Source organism: Mesoplodon mirus (assembly GCF_964341445.2).
Source record: "Mesoplodon mirus genome assembly, contig: HAP1_SCAFFOLD_786, whole genome shotgun sequence".
In the NCBI taxonomy this organism is placed as follows: domain Eukaryota; kingdom Metazoa; phylum Chordata; class Mammalia; order Artiodactyla; family Ziphiidae; genus Mesoplodon; species Mesoplodon mirus.
Window position 1 is genome coordinate 12,086 of NW_028295247.1, and position 20,758 is coordinate 32,843.

Below are 20,758 nucleotides of genomic sequence, written 5' to 3' on the forward strand. Positions count from 1 at the left end.
AATAAGTAAACAATTAGTATTTGTGTATAAATTTTTGTGTTCGCTCTCATCAACTTCCGTGCTGTTGTTTGCTTGTTTATTAGCTATTCAAGCTGTTTTTCATACATATTTTGGTAATTGTACGCATATCTCTATGATGACACTTCACTCCGTTAGCTGCATAGTACTATATGTTGCGTCCTATTGCTGTTTGTGAGTAAATGTAAGCCAAAACCAACTATGTATTTTTTATGATCAAAAATATAATTCCTATATCTGTTGTGCTGGGATGGTTTGCACACAACATACATTAGTCATAATCATTCTTGATTCTGTGTATACTGGTTGATTCTATGATTGGGAAGAAGTGGTGAGACACTTCAGAGCTTGAAGAAGTAAGTCCACGTATACTCTTCAAAGGTCGTTAAGGCAACTAATAGGTTTGCTAAGTTCCCCAGAGAGCGGCTCGTAGCTGTTTTTGGTCGTTATTCACTTCTTTCGTATGCCCCATACAACCTAATGACGTGCGAGTGAATGAAGTTGACGAATATATCTTTAGTTGAGCTCTCGACCGCATTCCTCTGCAAGATCATCTAGCTCTTTATCTACAAACGCTATGGTTCCATGCTTTTCACAACTGACTTCTAATCCGACGCGGAGGTTTTTTTTTCACTTACCAATAAGAATTTTATGACAGCTTTATTTTCTGAAAATTGAGATTTAGGTCTGTGCTTTATATCCCTCAACTCGAAGTAGCGTTCGGTTTCGTAGCTATTGGAGATACAGCTGTTTCGAACGTTGATGTTACCAATCGTACAGATACCTCTCTTCGAATAAGGGCGAAGCTCAGTCATTCTGGACCACCTTTTACTGTACACTAGTTATTTTCTAAAATCTTTCCTATCACTATTCAATGCTCTAATGAAGAACGACTATATTGGTTGCAGCTCTTGGACAGCCAAATCTTACTTCTGGATGCACGTCGTACTGTTCCGCTTCGAATTGAATTTTCCCCGTCTCAGATTGCTCGATTCTATACAAATCTTCTGATTGCGGTGGAGGGAGGAGATGGACCTCAAGTGAACTATAGGGTATTCTTTTTTTTCTTATAAGCTTTTATTTATAGATAATGTTTCATTGTTTCTTTTCTTTTCTTAAATCTTTGTTGTGTAACTTCAATGGTGTTAATTTCATTTTTATGGTTACTTTCAGCTGAAATAAACTCTTAATTTTTCTTTCTACTTTTTTAATACACTTCTACATAAAGTATTATTTCTTTTAAGATGCCGGTTCGAGGACTGGGTGGAGCTGCAGTTGTTAGAGTGAAGGCCAGAGATGACCTACGTATTTTACGAAATGGAACTTATATCTTACAGTCTTGTCATGAATCAACTTTCTCATTTTCGTTGACAAACTCAGGAAACCGGTTTGTTACTAACAACCGTTGTTGATTCAGAAGCTATTGGAAGAGCATTGTATGTGATTATATCTTATATGATTCATTATAAAACTTGAACTTTTAGACGAGCGTTTTCCCGTGTAGTCGTTTTATGCACTACAGAATCTGGCGCTCTGGAACACATTCCTGCTGATATTCGTCCAGCTCCTGGAATTGTGATAGATCGTGGTGACTCTAAGGAAAGGATATTCACTGTTATTTATTTTGCTTACGTCTTGTTTTTATTTTCATTTAAATGTCCTCTGTAGTAACACATTTAGATATGTGGTCGTAAACAAAATTCACTTAAAACTTATAATTATGATTTTATCCTGAAGAAAAATTTATCGTAACGCTCATCTAACTTTTCAAAAAATTTTGACGCGCTTAATATCGCCTACAGTTATTTTAGCCTTTTTAAGCTGGTTTCCATACGTCTCCATTCTCCCATATCTTCAATGAACTCAATTGTCTCTACTGCGTCAACAGCAGTAAGCATTTTTGCATACCTGTATTTCTGTACTCCCTTTTGGTTTCGAAACTTATTAGATCCATTTAAAGTAGTTTTGTTGTAGCAACAGCGAACAGCTAGTGAGCTTCAAGTGATGGTATATTGGGGAGAAGAACGCACTCGTCAACGACTAAGATGGTTGATTTACTTTCTCCTCATTCTTCTTTTTTGAGACATGAATATGGTGTTTTCATATCCTTACGTTTCACTATTTTTTACTTTCTTAAAGGTATCTCTGTCATTTCAGAATAGTTTTGTACATATTTCTTACTTGTATTTTTTATAGCTCACGAAGTTTTAGTTTCGAGAAATTGAAAGACATTTCACATCTGTGTGAAGGGATTCGTTTTACGGATGCTTTTCTTGGTGAAGAGTTATCATTCTGCCCTCCTGAAGACCATCCCATTACCAAAGAGGACGTGCGACTTTTCGATCAGAAGCTGAGGATGTCTACTATATATGTGAGTCGGTAATTTTTCGCAATGTCTGGTTTTCATAGCTGTATTATTTGTAGGTTTGCTCCCAGCTAGTTCGCCTAAGGCAATCATTGGCCTCGAGCTATTCAACATCGTTTGAGAGGAGCCTTCAACCAGAAGACACTTTTCGCGAGGAATCTACTTACAAAGTAGCTGTTCCTGACCAAACGCTGCAATAGATGGGATCAAATCTTATATTTAACTAGAGATTTTCTAATTTCTTATTTCGATCTCTGGATCTCTTTCACGATGTATGGTTAGAGGGTGATATAAAAGCTGTGTTTTTGTGATACATTTCGTTCCAACGCTGGAAATGCGTTTAATGTAATGTCATATTTGAAAAAAGTGAATTCAAGAGGCAAATGATGCTGGCGACATACTCTTATGGTCCTGAATACGGCCTGGATGTGGTCCATACAACAGGTTTCATGACGGAATCCTGATTGCTGTTGTTGTGACTCAAAGTTCACGATATGCAGAAGAGGGTAATCTTCGTGTAAAAATTGTAGAGAACACTCAACAAGCGTATCGGACAGTACTGATGAAGAATTCTTTTGTAACCTAAGGAGGAGGAGCGTGCGCGAGATCGACTATCTAGGATCCTTTCCTTTGAAAGTAAGACGTCATATGGCTTGTGGCTTTCAACAGAAATAATTTTGTAATGATTTTATTTGGCAATCAATGACGGAGTCACTGACCTATCTGTGAATAAATGAATAAAGATAGGTTGAGTCTCATGTGTAGATGGAAACGAATAACGCAGAAAATTATAAAATAGTTCTACAATTCTCAATTGATCTCAAAAAGAATCCTGAATGGTTACAATACACTACTTTCGTGGAGTGTTGCTATAGTTGAAAGAGTTCAAATGGCATTTGCAATACACCTGATTTAAATACTAATGGTGCGCGTGTAGCGTAGTAGTTAGAGGTGGCCTGCAATACGCTTTCCAACAATCCTTGGTTCGATCCCGTACCCAGGCACACTAAACCTTCCATTCCGCTGGAATCGGTATATTGGTACCAGACTTGGTTGAGAGGATAAGCACACTGACGTGATAGATCGGTAGGCCACCGAAAGTCATTTTATTGGCAAATATATGCATTTATTAATCTCTACAATGCTTGATGAAGTCGAATGCATAGCGCGAGACTGATCAGCACTGATTGATTGTCCTTTATTTTTCAAATAATAACAAAAACCACAACAATATATCGTACTTGGCAAGAAAACGGAAATATCGATGAAAAAAAAACATAAAAAAACCAAAGTGTGCATAGGATGAGACCGATGTCAAATAATATTGTGGTTTAATGAAACGAAGAAAAAACTCGAAAGAATCTAAAATGCCCAACTAATTTATGTGTGTAGGGTGGATACATATTAGAAAGGTATTTCTTCGCGATTCTTTTTATCCGTTTGCTAGCCTTAATAAAAGAACTAATTTACGTGGAAATTGTTTTGAAATTAGCAACATTGTCGCTTTTTAGATCCATGTTATATGGCTTTGGACAATTAGATCAAATTTGCCACACATTTTAAAAAGGGCAACCAGAAACAGTCAATTATTTTGTACAAAAATCCTCGACAAAATCTGGTACCTGTAACGCTGTAGATTCTCGACTAATAGATTTACGTAACCCTCACATACGAATCATTTCACATCGGATCTCTGGCTAACCGATTACCATTTTTTCGCAGGAATCTCGAAAGCTACTACTACTAAGAAGTCTTTAACAACTAGACCGCTGCTGAAAACGTTTTCAGGCAAATCGTCGATTTCAAGACGTCAAAATGCTATGCGAACAAAAGAAAAGTGTCTCGTTGGTAGAATTAGTAGATTCCAACTGTTCCTTTTTTCAGAGTAGCCATGTTGTGTTTGATCAGGATTATATCATTTTAAAAGTAAATTATGACCTTTATAAATAAATCGTCTACAATCCATCGTTATTTTATCACCTGAGATTGTTTTCATGAGAGCAGCGATTTGAATCTTCCGATTTGTTAACAGACGAACTGCTCGACAACAATGTTACAAACCAAATTCAAGGTTTAAGGGCTTCGTTGGTCTGGTGCCGCATTGAACCAGTAAGGTTATTATGTTGTTAAATGGTTAGGAAAGTGTAATCTTCTGGAATTTACTAAAGAGACATCTGGGTAAAAATATGAAGGATATTGATACTTATACTACTTCATAATTGAAAATTAAACAATTGTTGTTCAACCCTTAAGTAGTCGCCAGTTATGCGGATTTGAAGAAGCCAATTGGTCCTGAACAAGTCTGGTACCAATTCTCCGACCCGACTCCGGAGGGATGATAGGCTTAATGGTCCTCGTGTATGATTGAACCAATACCTTTCTTTTGCTGAACAGTATCACTTCTAATGTGTTATCAATTCCTAATTTTAATAGTACTCTATGAAATTTAATGAATAAATTGAATGGATTCTGCTGCCTAGAATATAGCTTTTCGGTTCGTTTCCTTAACACAAAAACGCCATGTGTACCAAAATCGGTATACACCCCTTGAAAGATTCCCAGAGGTTTTCTTACCGCACTTCTTGAAATCACTAGAAAAGAAAATTCGACGTAAATCGTATGTCCGGAATAGCTCTTCGAAAACTGTTCTCTCTCCTAATAATTTATAAAAAACCTCCATTTAGAGCAGCTCAATTTGGGACAAGAGTGTATTGCTTTTTAAGAGAATATACACTACAGATTATGGCCAATGAGAAAACGCAGATATTCCCTTGTTTAGACATTGAGGTTCATTACCTTAGGACAGCTTTTCACTATGATGTAATAATAAATCAGTAATGATAAATGTTCTAACTTACTGTGTTTCTTTTCACGACAGTGAAATTATTGGAAATAATTTGGATATATAACAGCATCATTGCAGTTCTTTGAGAATTCTTCTTCAGACTGTTCAGACATTAGGGGTGAGAAGATTTTCTGTTTGGAAACAATTATTAATTCTTATTACCACCAATTTTTATTGCTGGTTTAGACCCTTACTGTTCGAGAACATACATATATGCGATATTATAGTACAGCCCATAAGATAGGTCCTTCTATGGAGTAAGTCCTCAGCCAAAGGAATACTTGTATACCAACACTATCGGTGTACAAATGCCTTCTCTTATTTAGAAATTCGTACATAAAGTACATCATTATGGAATGCACTACATCTGCACTAAAATTCAGTACATCCTGAATAACTTGTGAATTCTGAAGAACTTGGTTTTGTTCTTGGATCTCTTATGTGAGATGTACTGGTAGAAAGCTGTCACAATGAATTGTCACATTGTCATACGTCAGCAAAATGGAGATTTGCCATCGGACATCCAAATCACTTTCTTGACATAAAAGGCCAATGACACAATGAGATGGCATGATGAATGTTTTAAAGTGAAATAAGCTTAAAATGAAAAGTACACACACCTTAGAAAACTTACTAGTACTTTCCTACTTTGGTAGATCACTTTTTACAGATAAATAACTGGTGTTATTAAAAATTTTGCATCGTCCATGTAATGTATGTGTAAAACATGTAATGTATAATATTTTGTATTTGTATTACATTATTTTATTTATTTATATTTATTTATTATATTATTTTGCATTTGCCCTCAGGGCAGAGACGGTGATTGCATGATCTCAGGTACAGTGTACCTGATTTCTTGCAAAACTTGCGGAGACGAATATATTGGCGAAACGGGAAGACCTCTTTGTGTCCGCATAGAAGAACACCTAGATGGAAAATTTAAAAGCAAAACGAGTACTCCACTAGGCACGCATAGGACACAAAGACACAACGGAGAGGATTTTGATGTTAAGGTTAATATTCTTGCGCAAGAAACTAGCATATCGACGCGCAGGGTTCTTGAGGCATTTTGGATTAACTTCAAAAACCCAAATATGAACCGCAAGGAAGAGTGCCTCCTAATCACACGTGATTTCGCACAATATATCAGATTGATCTTCTAGTCTGATAAAGGGGCACTCTAGAAGGAAGTATACCTCATTCCTCTTCCGCAGACACAACCTAGCGGTTGGTCGAAGGCAGAGAAGTGGTGAGTATTCGATGTTATTCACGCTGTTAGGACTTGGTTTTTGAGTTTCTCTGTTTGAGTTATTGACGTGTTTGGCTTGGTAGATCGCTGTCAGTCGACCTTTCCAGGTTCTGAAGAAGGCGACACGGCCGAAACGTCAGCCTCATAATAAACTTAACAACCTCGCGCTCGTTCAAAGAAGAAGAATCAAGAAGTATTAAACAATGCCGAGGTTAAAAGACAGTCGGTCTTGGAAATTGTGGAATTATAACTTTCTTACCTAAGCTTTATAACTTTAAGTGATATCAAGCTTCTTGCACAAATTTTTGGCTAGTAACAATAAGGATGATGCTCTTAGAAATGCATATTAGTTGACTCAGTCTTCCTCATTGATAATGATGTAAGGTGTGACACAGGCTGAAACTTATAGGAATGATAGAACAAAATTCTAATAAAGAATACTACCATGATATTCGTCCAAGCAGGCATTACGTTCATTTGGTGTGTTTCGGAAGTAAGCTCACAAGCAATGAGCATAAGCTTTTTATGGATTTTCCTCGCTAACGAGTATGTGGTCTTCGAACTTTCGGCAGATGAGTAATGTTATTGCTAACAAATATTTGAGAAACTCAGTTGAGAAAACACTACATATGTTATACTCTTTTCATAGTGTTTTGTATATATCACCTTTTTTACAGAATGGGTGAAATCTGATTTTTACAGGCACCAAGAGATCAGTATCGCCTCTTATAACTCAGCTCTGGCTTGCAGTTTTGTGGAAGCTCATCTGTGAAATAACGAGGAGAAATGTAACAAAAATATTTTTAAAAATTTAATCATATAGATAATGATGTATAATAATGCTAAAATTTGAAAGAGAAAACGTTCTTCCAAAAACTTGGAGTGAATACTTTTTAAATCATGAATTTACCTCAAACGAGTTCGAAATCATAGCACGATACCCAACGAAGCAAGCTTTACATCTACTGTTTAGTCTATAACTGAACAATTTATTTGATTGAAACAACTGCGCAAAAGCAACAAACAAACATAAACTAATAATTTACTATTTATCCCCGTCGAAGACGCTTCTATTCACGTAGACTTAGAGCCTGAGGAGATTTGTTTCAATATTAATACACTTTATATCGATGGAACATTCTATCGATATGCTGTTTTTCAATACTTTATATTATTGTAGTATAATGAAGCCAAAGATTGTAGTGAATAACTTCTCACAGTTTCAAATTACTTTATTAATTACATTTCTGGTTGGTTTCATGCAAAAACATACAAGCGATATGACGGAATTAGTCGTCACAGCTGACACCACTTGCTCGCTAATTTCCGCTATTGCTGACAATGTGGCGCTGATCCAATGTTCAGTGTTCTCTTCTTTTTCCCATTATCTTTTCTTTGATCTTGATTCTGTAAATTGATAAATATTGAACAAGGGAAGTAAAACTGAATCAAAGAACTAGAAAATGGATGTATTGCACTTATATCCTTAATCCCTCAAGAGGTAAGGGTGTATTTTTTTTGCTAAAGTGATTGCAGTTGCTTAGTCAAGAACGGTAGAGATAAAAAATCGATAGTATACCGTAATGCTTTCTGACTTTCTAAGATTATGTCGCCATCTGCATTTAAGAGCTCACCTTAACGATCTCACTCGGTCTATATGCGAACACATCGTCCGCTTCATTCTAAAATGAACTAGAATAATTTGAAAGCAGAGTGATTTGATAAAACTTGCATGTTAAACTGAAGCATAGCTGTCTTGAGTTAGAGATTAATGGAATTAGTGACTATGTGCAAATTTTTGTTAGCTGCATAGATAAAAAGAAAGATTGTGACCTTGTGATTGAGTATGAAAGTCGTTACATCATTTGCCACCATTGACACGAGTAATTACGAGATTTATTTGAATAAAATTCATCTATTCACATAGAAAAGGCTATGATGGAAGATTTAAAAAAAATGCTCGTCAAAACTTCAGAAGTCTACGAAAAAAATCAAATTATGTACATGTAAGCATCACAAGACAAGAAATGTTGGAGGAAAGTGATAGTGATAGCACGAAATGCTACAGAAATCTTAACGAAAAAAAAGGAAGTAAACAAAGAACACGATGAATGTTGGGTGATCAAAAATTGCATTTAAGAACTGTTTATGAAATGTGAAAATTAAACCATTGAAATGATAATGTCTTCATGCAGATTCTTCTACCTTGACTGGCTTCAAAAGCTTCTCCTTTGAAATGAATTTCCTCATATCTTTAGCCGACCAACGGTCTTTTCCTCGTGCCGTCAACGTTCTAAAAGAAATATGCTCTTCTTCCACGACTATCTTAAGACTTCGAAAATTATTTAAACAAGTAATTTTTCTGCTCAATTACTGAATAATAAAAATAGACTCCTAACAAGTTTTAAGCACTAGAAATGTAACATTTTTGTTTTGTCCTCAATGATTTACTTGTCGACCGGGATGAAAGCGCTCCTGATTGTCAAACTGTGATGTACAACAGAGTTTCTTCCGACAGATGATCGCCCAAATTGAAAACGAGTTTGAGATTTCCATCCAAAAACCAAGCTGTTATAAATTATTGAGAATAATAGCTATTTTCCTGTGAAGCATAGTCGTTAAGTTGTAAACCTTGAGAAATTCCTAATAATGTTATAACGGGAAAAGAAAGAGATCTCACTAAACCAGCAACATACTCTTTATGTGTAACGGCAATATGAGACAATAGGCTTACTCTTGAATGTGTTGCAGCATGGAAGTGCCGAACTTGTCCTCAGGAAACCAAATGCACGAGCAATTACAACTATCTCAGATTTTAGCCGCTTAAATTAGATCTTAGTAATATTTCACGATTACTATGTAGCTCATGCTACTCGTTCGCAAGAGTTGGATAAAAAGTAAAGAAAAATAGAAGTCCGGAAGTCGACATTTTTAGTCAAACTTACCTTTTCATAAGTTTAAATGCTTTTTCACTAAACAACGTCCATCGTTTTGGTAGTGTCGGATTTTTATGCTTCAACCATTGCTCCCATTCCCAGTACTCCTTACACATGATAGACGCTTCTTGCCATAGGAATCGTCCTCTCAAGCAGTAGTAAAAGATAACACCTGAAGTGGCATGAAAATCAGTATGCCTTGCCATAGTTAGTCATTAAATTCTATATATTGTTCTTTCATTTTACTAAATGCTTCCTGAACCTTCTTCAAAATACTTTGCAAGCTCTCATACAACTTCAATTGTATATATGTTCTCCATTTCAAAAACTTGTTTTAAAAGCTACACTTCAAACATTGTTGTATTTTCTTATTGTTGTTAATTAGTGGTAATTATTAAACTTTTGAATGAAACGCGTGTCGTGTGGAAACCCCAGAGTGATATTAATGATTATGAACAGAAGCCATAGATTCATCAAGTCAAGAAAAAGATTGATTTTGGCTTTGAAAACATAACAGAAGAACTGCTGTAGGTAAGAGAACACAAATACTTACCTTGAACCTATTCTTGAAAAAGGGCATAAAGTGTAGATCCTAGAAGTGCAAGAATGTTTACCATTTTGAATACAGACAATCTAAGAAACCATGGGCACGGCTTCAGTGACCGAGTTATAAAAAGTGGTTTCTACCTCATTTTTACAGAGAAGATCTAATCATGAAACTTAGCCATGTACGTTTTTTGTGCATTCGTCTGTTTATTATATAACCATTCATGAAATGAGAAATTCCGTCTAAAAATAAGAACCGCACGTCTTTTTCAAGCAGCTCCCTTACTGCGACTCCAGAAAGAGTGGACGGTGTCGTTTTGCCGAAGAGTGTCTAACTGACGCCCATAAAGAACGAGATTGATAACCTCACATGAAAACGGATCAACGAACTCCATCATCAAATCTTATCCACGATGATTCAGATGAGGGATAAAATCGACGAAATCGATTCCAAGCATAGCTAGGGAGGAATAGAACTTTCGTCACACTAAAGGAAAGCTTGAAGCACATTCCAGATAAAGAAAGTGATGCTTGTAAACAGGAAATACTTTACACTACATTTTTCTTAACTAGGTAGGTTTAACAAAAACTTTTTAATCCAAAATTTAGTGGAAATTGTAAGAAGAATTATTAGTGATGTCGACGCCAAAAATAGGATAATTATAAGAGGCTGAAGATTTATGATAATGTAACACACCAAGTCAGTCTAGCCGCTGGGTTAAACGGCAACTTACAAGCGGTAGCATCATAATATCAGATGAATTCATTTCAAAATCATGTAAAACCACTATGAATTGTTTTCTATTGAACAGTTCCTGATCAATAGTACTCGCGATAATTCCTGATAAAAAAATTTCTTGCAATAATAAGTTAATAAAGCGAAGATAAAGTGGTATGCCTCGATCAATCCCTGAAGAATGCGCCATACAATCGACTTCATCAAGCATCGTAGAGGTAATTGAATGCATATTTGCTCCATACACTGATCTGCGGTGTCTTCCTATGTATCAAGTCGATGCCTTTACCCTCTCATTATCAATTTTCCGATCTCGGAGGTACGGAAGGATTGGTGAGCACGATGCGCTGAATCGAACCATCGATCGATCCAGTGTGAATTTCAGGACACATCTAATCGCTGCGCTACACTCGCCGACAAAATTATAAGAATTCGGAACGTAATAAATCTAAGGAACGGGCTATATTCACATCTATCTTCCCAGCAAGGAAGAGAACTGCTAAATAGCAAGCTGAACTGCTTAAATACTATGCTGTCCAAACACATACATGCTCAAAGTCACGGCTGTTCGATAGCTGCGGATAAGATTTCGATAATCAGAGCTGAAGAGTTCCGAATATGACAGACTTGAAAAAGACAATTTATACTAACGTTCTATGTTTATATGTAAATTTCTTAAGCGCAATTTCCATTTTAAATCGGTTATAACTGGGCGGGATTTGGTTACGTTTTTCTGACTTGTGCATCTTAACGCACTAATGATGCTCTTCTCTCGTCCTTCCTTTTATCCCTTCTCTGAAGGACTTTGCAAGATCGGCATGTTGCTCGCGCATCTCCGCGTTTGGGTATCTACCGGAGTGCTTCTGCCGACGGACTTGTGCTTTTAAATTATCGGCTTTATTAGCACTGACATGGAGACGTTGATTTAAAGAGTCTCTTCAACTGCTTGAGGCTTCGAGAAACCTTTTTTCTTCGGCATCATAAATCACTGAGGTATTCCAATCTCGGCCTATCTAGTGATACCGTTCTTAACCTTCTTAGCTAATATCACATCGTTAGTCAAAGATTCAGACGCAAGTGTGTATGCGTTGTAGCGACGTATGTACAATACGCCTTTATACTATCACCAGACCCTAGATGGCTAGAATGATGCTGAGATTTAGTGACCTTGTTTGGCTCATCCCACCCAAAGTTGCCTTGTTATAAGTTCTTTTGAGGTGATGAAAATAAGACAATTTGTTTTCGCTATTTTTGGCGACAGCTACCATTGGATCGTTTGCAAGACTCCGCCAAGGAAATTGATATTTCTACGAGCATAGCTCTTCGGACTTTTATAGAGCATAAGTGAAGCGGAAATGCTAGACGTAAGGTTGCATACTTTGATACACGACAAACGGTATTAATAAAGGTAGAATAAAGCAGTTTCTAAAGCCATGTGTTCAGCAGATCTAGGAATAAGGGAGGACGGTATACTTAGATATCTAAGTGCGTAACTAACACACAGCAGATTCAATAGAAAAGAAAATGTTAGATGATTTAAAACGTCAAAATAGAAATGAAACTGAATCAGTTGATGTTTGGACGACTGACTAACAGAGAATTGGTTAACATGATACAACTTCTTGTCTGCCATGGACAACAATATTGGAATAGGAGGCACTCAAAAATACCGTAACAAGGATGAGGCTGAGAAGATTGTTAATTAACATTGTTAAAACGCGCAATTATAACCTTTTTCAACATGTTGCTAGAACAAAAAAGAAGGAAAGCTTTCGAAAATAATGGATTAAAAAAAATTATAATTTTTATATTAATATAATAATTATAATTAAAAAAAATAAATTATGGATTTGCCGTCTACATTCCAACAGTTCCTCTTGCATGAACTTCGGCTGTGCAATGATAAAATCTCTAACCTCTACTTATGTTACCAACTCTGGAAGTGTTTCTTCAAAAAAGAAAACCTTGTTTGGTGTCAAGACCAAGACAAGAATATGTCTAGAACTATATCATATGAAAAATAAAAACAGGATTTTGATAAATAAGCAACATCAAAATGAAGGTCGTAACTTCAAGTCTGACTAGACTGCAGCAACTATTTATGCTATAAGATAAGATATTAATACGTTTCCGAAATATCTAGATAATAGGTATTGGAAAAAAAATCTGTCAGATTGCAATCTATGAAAGTAGAGAATAATCTTCTCATTTTAATATACGATTGAGTAACAGCACATCACAATAAAGAGACATTAACATTTACGTGTACAAATGTTATGACGATAAATCCTAGCGAAATGCAACTAGTGGGATGACAGAATGATGCTCGACTTTATTGGAAAGCGAAGAACGTCCATTTCAACCATATAAACATTAGAAGAAGGAGAATGACAATAAAATTGCCGGACGACAATAGCGACTGACAATAGTTAAACAGTCAATTGTGGCTGTTGCAAGAGAACATTTAACTGAGAATTTTTAGACGAAAATACTTTACTAAAAATACAAGATGAAGGTGCTACGATAATGTACGACTTAATATCAGTATCCTTATGCCAACTTTTTTGTTCGATGAATTATAAGAAAAAATTCCCAGAACCGACTATATCTTAACCTCGGCATTGTTCGATAATTGCAAACTTCTTCTTTAAGAAAACACGAGGTTGTTAAAATAATATTTATTAATTACACGTTGGCTGACGTTTCGGCGGTTCCGCCTGCGGTTCATGTTTGGGTTTTTGAAATTAATCCAAAAAGCCTCAAGAATTTTCGCGCTGATATGTTAGATTCTTGTGCGAGGATTTTAACTTTTATATCAAAATCTTCTTTGTTATGTTTTTCTGCTTTGTACGTACCTAGTGGAGTATTTGGTTTGTTTTTGGATTTTCTATCTAGGTGTTCTTTTATGCGGACACAAAGAGGCCTTCCCTCTCGCCAATATATTCGTCCCCGCATATTTTGCAAGAAATCAAGTACACTATACCCGAACTCATGGAATCACCGTCTCTCCCCTGAGGGTAAATCGTACATTTTTGCATTGTACATAGACGGTCATATAAGCGACTTTCAATTAATTGGCGCCGTAGAGGGTTTGGTGGTATTTCTATACTGCTACCGATTTTTTTAAGCCTGCCCCTTTCAAGTATCGTTTTATAGCTGTGCTTATTTCGTTCTTATTAAAGGGTAGGAGGAACGGGATTTTGTTTTCGCTAGACTTTTTATTACGGTTCATCGCCTTTCCTCTAAACATATCTCGAGAAGTTACAATATGGTAACCGTTGGAAATGGCTATTTCCGTGCCAAGTTGTGTGATTCCTCTCTCTGTTCTCCCCCTGTACATACACCGGAGGCTGTACGAAACCTGTTTCTTATCAGTGCTCTTTTGGTGTGTGAAGGATGAGAAGCGAGATAATTAACCAATATGTTTTTGTTACTTGGTTTACGGTACCGCTTCGTAGCATAGCTGTTATGATATAGGTTAACCTGAACGTTTAAAAATGGAAGCCAATCCTCTTTTGGTCTCTCTGGGGTGAACTTTATGTACTCTGTTTGTCCATTCAATAATTCAAAAGATTTGTTCATCTCCTCTTGTGTGGAGAAGATGACAAAACAATTATCAACATATCTACAGTAGGGTATCGGCCTAAGATTAATTACCGTGGCTTCTGTTTTAGACATGAAAGTAGTAGCAAAACTATGTGCCAGTCGCTGCCCCATTGCCAACCCTCTCTTCTGTGCGTAATATTTGTCAGACCATCTAAAGATTGAGCAGTTTAAGCACTCCTTTAGTAGGGTCATGATTTTTGGAATCGACAAGCCATACATGTTAATTTCTTCTTGGTGTTTAGAAAGGAATTCGAAAATGGCTTGCATTGCGGAGTCATTTGTTACGTTCGTATAAGGGTCGGTAACATCGAACGACTCCATGACGTTAGCGAGAATAAATAGAGGGCTTCAGAATTTGATAACATGTCCCGCGTATAGAAAAAAATTTCTTTATTGGATGGATTTCATGGGTTTTAAAAATGAAAAAATATTATGCAATTAAGATCAAAGAAGTCGTATTTCCTCTGAAAATCTTTTTTCCAGCTTATGCAGTTCATAGCTGTATTTCTCATATCCTAGCGTTCCATGCGATAAATATGATCCATTACACCTTCTGAAAATCAACTATGTTAATTTATTTTCAAAGGACGCCTATTCGGCTTTTTAAAATATGGCCTGTCCTTTGAATATTTCTAAGTACACAACAGAGATTTTCAATGTCAAAACCATTCTTAAATCTGTTTTCAAAAAGCTATTTAATGACTGCTTGCAAAATGTCTGGGGATCAAAACGGAATGCGGAAAAAAAAACCACGAAAAAAATGAGCATTGATACAATGCCGATAGTCGTCAATGTGTTAAATCACATCGTTATTTTTGAGTAAAAACATAAACATAAAGCAACGCTTAGAACTGGAAATGGCCACAAGATATGGACAAGGAAGACTTTACTTACACTCTGCACGAAGTTGGTTGTAAAGGTTTTCGTCCCGGAGATATGAGTCTTCACGTCGAAGAAGGTCGAGTATCAGAAGTTGATAACAACGAAAATAATTGGTGCTGCCATCTAAAAACTATTTGATGAGTTGTACAGAGACTTAACGTTATAATTGAATAATCATTCGTTATTTTCGAGACAGTAAAAAGTAAAAATGCATTCTAAGTGAGTGCCTCGTGAATTCAACGGATATCTGTGAGATAATCGTCAAGATGTCTGTTAAGCATTTGTTTTACGCAACAAAACCGATCTAATTTCTAATGATATTGTGATGTAGATGAAAAGCAGACTCTATACGATAACACACGACGTTCAGCACGTAGAACTGAATGAGACGACACTTCTAAGCACTTTGAAGACGTAGAATTTCTATCAAAAAATCGTTATGATCGTATCGTATCACATCGTAGGAAACAAGTGCTATGCATGTTCAACCTGGTCAATTAAATTCTAAAACAGGCGACAGTGCCGAAATGTTCGCCACAAAGAAAAATCATAAGAATCTGGCGTAATCTTACCAATAAACTAAGATCGCTGTTATCAACAGAGATTAAAGGAATAACGCTGTTTAAAAATAGTTTGTAATGCCCTCGTAGGTTTCATTTGATTTCTCAGATAAAAGATAGATAGTTATGATTGACAAAAATATGCACTAGATGGCATAAAAAATAGTTTCGACGATTTTTAAGTGTTTAAATTTTAAAGCAAAATACAGACTACTTTTTTCATTCTATTAAATTTACGTCCGATCTTTCAACATGTTTGATTGTGACACGTATTTTTGCTGGAACAAATATTCAACGGAACACCACTGCACATGGACGATCGCTTTCCATCCCTGGATGAAATTACTATTCATCATATCAGACCGTTCCACCAAACATTCACTCATACATGAAAAATGTTTTGCGAGGTATTTCTATCGAAATATCATATTGAGACATAGAGTGTGCTACAATTCGAAGCGATAGTCAAATAATTTCCGCAATATTACTATTCATTGCCTTAGAAAACGCATGAAAACATAGTGATGAAACACAAAATATAACCAAATTAAAAGTAACTCGAAATTTTTTGTGTAAATAAACTGTGGACATATCATTCTTCATAAACGGAATCAATAAAATCACATACTCGATAAACGTTTCAGAGCCAGCCGTAATATTTCGAAGACAATTTTTTTTCGAATTCATTTGAAAGAGATAAAAGTACTAGGGTGAATTCAACTCCATGACGATTAATGCCAGAAAAGAGCTGAAACATTTGAACATGAAATAATCCATGACGCATAGAGGAATACGCTATTCGTAATTCTCGTTCAAATTTGGATATTCTGTTTCAGCATCTCACGTAATACTAAATTTATTTTCACACTATTGACTATAAAGAAAATTGAATTTTTTCGTGCGATTAACCATATGATTCTCAACGCCCTTTGCTAAGAATAATGGGCTTGCTATTTTATCCTTACAAAGAATATACAACATAAACACGGATGCATCGATGATCCCAATTGTTGGCATATGTGAATGTAAAGTAGAAAACAGATTCAGAGCTAGCATAGTGGCAGTAGGGCCGTTCATTAGAGCGGTTAAAAACAAAAGGCAATGGTTCGATCCTATCCTGGGCTAACCAAGCCTCCCATCCGTCTGAAGTCAGGAAATTGGTACTAGACTTGTCATAGACCCGCTAGTTCCCTCCAGTCTACAAAAACTGGCAACTGTCTTTGGTGGAGAAGTCGAAACTCCGTAGCATGCTTGTCTCAGGAATGGAGAATGAATCGTCTCGACTAGCCTTAAACGACGTTCATATATGAGACTGAAACTCTTCAAACAGCTGCCGAACCCATATGCGAAAATCCAAAGACCTTCGTGGATGATGGATACGAGAAAAGGAAGAAAATGCAAGAATTGCTGGAAACCACACAAATGTGATACATCTGTGATGTCGGGCCATGCAAGCGAAGGAAAAAATTATTGCGGACTTATCGCCACTCCTAATAAGCAGTTAAAGATGAGAACAGTTAAAAATGAAATTTAACATCATTATAAATTGACCAGCGTCAGCTTAGCTTGGGTTCAATGCCGATTTGGGCATCCAAGATCATCCCGATAACGGATGAGTGCTGATAGCGTTGATAGAAGCAAAATAAAACGCGCTGAGAGAAAGGCAAAGCGAGGGGCACGGATGGTGTAATTGACAACTGGTGAACCCCTGGAAAGGGCAATCATCTGGTTGGAAGTTTGCATCGCCCCCAAGTTTTGCAAATTAGCGTCTTAGCGGTTATATTTCGATTTATAATAGCACTGCAGACTAAGAAAAATAGGCAGTTAAAAATGAAATTTAACTCCTAATAGTTTCTCAAATTATGCACTCTAACTAGACATCAATTATTTCACCAGAATTAGAGAAAAAACATAAAGGACATAAAATAATTACAAGAAGCAAGAAATCCGATTCTGTGAAGGCGTGAATATTATACATTTGCCATTTTGCGTGGTGGAAAACAAAGCCATCACGTGAAAAATGACACTACGGTACTAAAAAATTAGAGAATAAAGATATGTTGCCGCACCAAATTAACCTAATTGCATTTGTTCGCCTGAATTTGACCTAGTAGGGACATGGAGAGAGATAGTGTCACTGAAACGATAGTGATACGACTGACAGGCGATTTTTTCGACAGAGAGAAACAGCTGTCCACAAATAATCAGTATAGGTGGCCCTACTGGAGAGGGCTCTAGTTGACATGTGCAAAAAGAAAAGGAAAGTTGGTAAAAGCTGGTAATATGCCAGAACTTGAAAAGCGAACAATTCAAAGTTCAAGACCATCCGAGGGCTGTGAAAACATTTATTTCACAACGCACAATTTTTTTAACGCACCAGCCTACTCTGTCAAATGTGCAACCTATACCAGAAATGTTCACGGTTTTATTCCTACGTACAATCAAGAACTCCTTGACAGCACATTGCATTTTCATAAACAAACAACAACACAAAGAAAAATCAACGGAAAAATAATACGTGTGTCGTGAATTCGTTGACTAAAATCATGAGTGCGTTTGTAGAAGAAGTGGACTAATCGTTCGCTGATCATTCCAACACTGAACCACCTATACCTATAAAAACCAATAGTTGAGGAATAAAACTCACACGAATTTATAAAGGAGATTCATTGCGAAATAAACTAAAAAAAACCTAAAATCAATCACATAAATATCGAATTGGGTGGTAACCTGAGAACGTAACCCGCTTACTCATCTGTGTCCCAGCTCAGCTTCCGAAGACGTCGCACGAGTGCAGTCTTTGTTATGCGTGGTTTCTTCAATACGGCTGAAGTGCTAGCCCATGTTTCACCTGCACAGCATAGAGGTGGAAGAACTCTTGTTGTGTTAAATAAGTGAGAACATAGATCGGCATCATAATTTTGATCAATTTGCTCTTTCAGAGGCCATACCGCGCCCATGATTATCGCTGTCTTCTATTTTCTTTGTCACCCAATAATCTACAATAATGCTTTACGAACATAGTAAACCAGAATTTATTCAAAATAAAGGAAAAACAGTATCAGAAAGATAAATTTAGAGAAAACATCATCGTGTGGACCTGCACAGCACCATTCTTCTAAAAAACTATAAAAACCAAACTATAAACGCAACCTCTTTTGTTTTTGTTTCCTTCTCGATTTCGCAAAACGTTCCTGCCTGAAATCCGGTTCAATTTTCAGGCTGCGTAAAACTCTTCAGTGACGGCGAAGTTGCTAACGTTTTTACCAGCATTGAATGTAATAAAAGTTAACGTATGTATACATGAAAAACGGTTACCATAAGGTATTTCAAATGCGATAGTGCTTAGTTACAAAAAGACGAATATAAGAAGCTTTGCAGAATACTTCTTAATTTTTCTTCTTTGAACAAACACGAGGTTTGTAAGCAATTTTATTATTGGGCTGACGTTTCGGCCGTATCGCCTTCTTCAGAGCCTGGAAAGGTCGATTGACAACGATCTACCAAGCCAAACACGCCAACAACTTAAACAGAGAAACTCAAAAACCAAGTTCCAACCACGTAAACAACGTCAAATACTCACCACTTCTCTGCCTCCGACCAACCGTTTGGTTGTGTCTGCGGAAGAGGAATGAGGTGTACTTCCTTCCGGAGTGCCCCTTTATCAGACTAGAAGATCAGTCTTATATACTGTGCGAGATCACGTGTGATTAGGAGGCACTCTTCCTTGCGGTTCATGTTTGGGTTCTTGAAATTAGTCCAAAACGCCTCATGAACCCTGCGCGCCGACATGCTAGCTTTCTGCGCGAGAATATTAACCTTAACATCAAAATCCTGTCCGTTGTGTCCTTGTGTCCTATGCGTGCCTAGTGGAGTGTTCGCCTTGCTTTTAAATTAACCATCTAGGTGTTCTTTTATGCGGACACAAAGAGGTATTCCCGTTTCGCCAATATATTCGTCCCCGCAAATTTTGCAAGAAATCAGGTACACTGTACCCGAGATCATGCAATCACCGTCTCTGACCTGAGGGCAAATCGTACATTTATGCGTTGTACATAGACGGTCGTACAAGCGGTTTCGAATCAATTGGCGACGTAGATTATTCGGTGTTATTTCTATAACTACCACTGATTTCTCTAAGCCCACCCTTCTTAAGCATCTTTTTATAGCTATGCTTAATTCGTTCGAAATGAAGGGTATTTGCAACGGAATTTTATTATCGCTAGACCCATCGTTAGAGCTCATCGCCTTTCCTCTAAACTTATACCGAGAAGCTACGATATTGTAACCGTTGGAAATGGCTATTTTCCGTGCCAAGTCGAGTGAATCTTCTCTCTGTTCTCCTCCCGTACACACACCGGAGGCCGTACGAAACATGTCTCTTGTAGTGCTCTTTTTGTGTGTGAAGGATGAGATGAGAGATAATGAACTAGTATGTTTTTATTACTTGGCTTACGGTACCACTTCGTAGCATAGCTGTTATGATGTAAGCTAACCTGAAAGTTTAAAAATGGAAGCCAGCCCTCTTTAGGTGTCTCTCGGGTGAACTTAATGTACTCTGACTGTTCATTTAACAATTCAAAATATTTGTTCATCTCCTCTTGTGTGGAGAAGATGACAAAACAATCATCAATATATCTACAGTAGAGTATCGGCCCAAGATTAATTACCGGGGCTTCTATTTTAGACATAGACGCAATAGCGAGACTAGGTGCCAGTCGCTGTCCCATTGCCAACCCTCTCTTTTGTGGGCAATATTTACCGGATCATCTAAAGATTGACCAGTTCAAACACTATTTTAAGAGGGTCATGATCTGCTCAATCGACAAGCCATACATGTTAATTTCTTTTTGGTGTTTAGAAAGAGGTTCGAAAACGGCTTGCATTGCGGAGTCATTCGATACGTTCGTATAATCGAACATCGAATGACTCCATGACGTAGGCGCTGTTAGGACGCTCGTAACGTAGATGGTCCAGAAACATTCGGGTGTTCGTGAGATGAGTTAGCAAAT

The 20,758-nt window shown here is 36.9% G+C and overlaps 1 long non-coding RNA gene across 1 annotated transcript; it reads right to left on the bottom strand.

The window, feature by feature from the left end:
- Nucleotides 1-18,235: 18,235 nt before the first annotated feature.
- LOC309797601 lies at nt 18,236-19,193 on the bottom strand. Its single transcript, XR_014292727.1, has 4 exons — nt 19,065-19,193; nt 18,900-18,944; nt 18,498-18,745; nt 18,236-18,359 (listed from the first exon to the last, which is right to left on the bottom strand). It is a non-coding gene; the product is annotated as an uncharacterized lncRNA (long non-coding RNA).
- Nucleotides 19,194-20,758: the final 1,565 nt, after the last annotated feature.